This window comes from Lissotriton vulgaris, chromosome 3_1 (assembly GCF_964263255.1).
Source record: "Lissotriton vulgaris chromosome 3_1, aLisVul1.2, whole genome shotgun sequence".
Taxonomy (NCBI): domain Eukaryota; kingdom Metazoa; phylum Chordata; class Amphibia; order Caudata; family Salamandridae; genus Lissotriton; species Lissotriton vulgaris.
Genome location: NC_141689.1, coordinates 1,551,927,165 through 1,551,930,426, shown reverse-complemented (window position 1 = coordinate 1,551,930,426; position 3,262 = coordinate 1,551,927,165).

The following is a 3,262-nucleotide window of genomic DNA, read 5'->3' as shown; positions in this document are numbered from 1 at the left end:
CACCCAAGTTCACTCATTCAGAGTATACCTGTGGGGAATTGTTAAGAGCAAAACTGAATTGCAGCACTACAAAAAGTTTGGAGTCAGAAGAGCAAGTTATGATAGAAAGATTTTTGTCCAGAGGTTATCCTTTGAAAGTTATCAACAAAGTGAAAACAGCAGTAGCTAAAAGATCGAGAGAGTCATTGCTGATAGAGAAAAGCAGTGAGGATTTAGATCAAAAGAACGAAAAAACTCGGTTCATCACAACGTACAGCAACCAAGCATTTAAGATAAAGAAAAGCTTGGGTAAATTCGGGCCAATACTGCATACCGACCCTGACCTAGCAAAATGTTTCGAGGTTTCCACTCAAGTAACATTCAAAAGGGCGAGATCTTTGAAAGACTATCTCTGTGAGGGCGGTAGAACCTTCTAAAATGATAACAACTGGAATACAAGGGTTTTGCATATGCAGAAAATGCAAGGCCTGTAAAAACAGTAGAAATGTGAAGGAAGTCAGATTATCATCAGTCAGTCAACCTTTTTAAAATCAAAGAACATACGTCATACAACACAGAGTTTGCAGTTTTGCATTGTTCTGCCCCTATAAAAAGGCGTACATAGGCAGCACAATTTATATAGCAAAAATAAGAATCCTGGAACATCTTCGGGCAATCAAAAATGGAGATAAAACCTATCCCATTGCACGGCACTTTCAAAGTTATTACAATCAGAATACCAATCTGCTCAGCTTCTGTGTATTGTACATGATTAAGTGGAATGAAAGAGGTGGCAACCGAGTACAATTTTTTTGCAGACTAGAGTCTAAATTGATTATACAGTATAAGACATTAGTTCCCATTGGGCACAACTGCGATAAGGAACTAGCAGTACATTTGGGGTAGAAATGCTGCATTGCTGGTAAGCCACCATTAAGATCTTGGGTTGTTTTAAGCTACTGTGTTAGCTGATTCTGAATACTAAATGAAAATATGTAAATTTACTAGATCCGAGGCCTCATATGTTTTCCCTATGTAAGAATGATCTTTTCTTGCTCAAAAAGCATGATTGTTCAATACTTGAAATTTTAAAATCACTGTTAGTGTTTTTGGTTTTCACTTTTTAATTTTTAATTTTCATTTTTTAGATTGTGTCGAACGCAGCGATTTGAAGAAACTTTAAAAAGCTAATTTAGTAGTAGCTTCGGCAGAAGCTCTGAAATAAATTGTTTATTAGTTACACAAGGTGACAAACAAGCCCACTGGGGCAACGACATAGTTGGCAATAATAGTATAAGTCCTTCCACTGGGTATTGTCATTAATTTGTAAGCCAAGTGCAATAGACTGTTAAAAAGGAATTAATATGCCCACTTGGGCCGAATCGGGCTTTCTTACTGAACAGTAACATGGCCAATAAAGTTACAAACATTTGAATGAGATAGAAACAACACCACACAAGCAGCATGAGATGGATACTGACAAATGTTAAGCGTTACTAGCATTCAAATTGATTTTACCTTAAAGAAAGGGGAAAAGAAAGGTCACGTATTGTTTTACATGCCTTATATTGAAAGTGTCACAATGGTGTTTACATGTATTTCATCAATTTCAGAATAACATTAGAATAAGTTTTTCCGCATAAGTGAAGCACTTTTATTGTTCTGTTTTGTTAGGAAAAGTAACAGCATGAGTCTGTTTTCACTATTTATATTTTGAATGCACCACATGTATTATTTAAACCAATCACAATCCACTAATGGTACTCGTGACCAAGGGACAAGATCCCAAAACACGTCGAGTGAATTTGCCTATGAAATTTTTGAAAATAAACACCGCTTTTTATGCAAATTGGAGTTTGTGTTATGCTGCTTCCAGTGGATTAAATTGGAGAAAAAGGACAGTATTTCTTGGATTTAAATATTCGTTTCGCCACCTTTACACGAACCGCTGTCACAAGTGGCAGAGTCATGGCGCTGCTCGGCTTTGCCGAACACAACGAGTTGGATATATATATGTATATGCCATTACATTTCTTCAATCAACCTTCTTCGCACTTTAATTATTCAAACCATTCTAGTTGCTGGGAGCTGTCAACTTGACTGTCAGAGATTTTCAAAGACGGTGAAGAAGTAACAGCAGTCACTGAGTTTTCATGTTCAGTCTTTCTTTTACCATCTTCATCAGAAGGCCAATGAATCAAATATAGAAAATGAGAAGAGTCTCTGGTATTAGACTTCTCAGGATGCTGGGCAGTCACCATATGTCCGTTGGTGGACACAATGTGGAAAGGTGCAGCATCATATGGAACATCAGATTTTTATCCTTTACAGTTGTCAGGCGATCACTAGATCTCCAGTCTTAAACTCAATGTCCTTTGCATGTCACCTCTTGTCGGCAACCTTTTTTATATTTCCCTTATGAGCCAAGTCATTCCTTCAAGTTTTATTCTCACTTCCTTCTCTTTTGTTGGTCCATTGAAGTAACTTGCTTGTCATTGCTCTCCTGGATATCAAAGTCACAGGAGGTGTTGAACAATGTGCTCTTAGGGAGGACTTCAAAACAGTTCTTAAACTGAGCCTCTCAAGAGTTGCACACTGTACTGCTTTCTTTAGCATACTCATCTAAGGCTCAAGGAATCTGTTGGCCTCCGGCCACAAAGGTGCACTTTTCTGATCCTTTACATTCAGATGCTCCAGGAAATCCCTGAATTCTCCAACAGTGGGTCAATAGCAAAATTCAAAATGGCTGGAATGCCCAAGGTTTAAAAAATGCAGTTGAGTTTCTCAATGACAAGCTCATTAATAGTGGATGAGATGATCTTCCATCAACAGAAAACAGGAGTACTCATTAACAATTACCATCATATGGTGTCTATGATCCAGTGGAGGAAAGAAATCTGTGGCTAATCTCTCCCTTGCATGCTTATGGAGGTCTGACATGGTAAGCGTATGTTAAGTAATGTTTGTAGAAAAGCAGTTATATAGGAGACAGACCTTGAGTTCCTTTGCAACCCTCTCATCTAAATATAGGAACCAAACTTGATTTCACTGAACTCTTTTGGTGGAAACAATACCACAATGTCCTTTGCGATCCACTTCAATGAATTTCTGTTTCAAACTCCCCAGATTTAGGATTCTCAACCCTCACAGTATAACTCCTTCCTGAGTAATAGACATTTAATCTTTAATGTTTTTGTACTTTTGGTTTTCACCATCACTAGTGAGAAGTCAAGCGTGCTGGTTAAAAGACGGATGTTTAATTATATCTTTCAAATTCAGCATG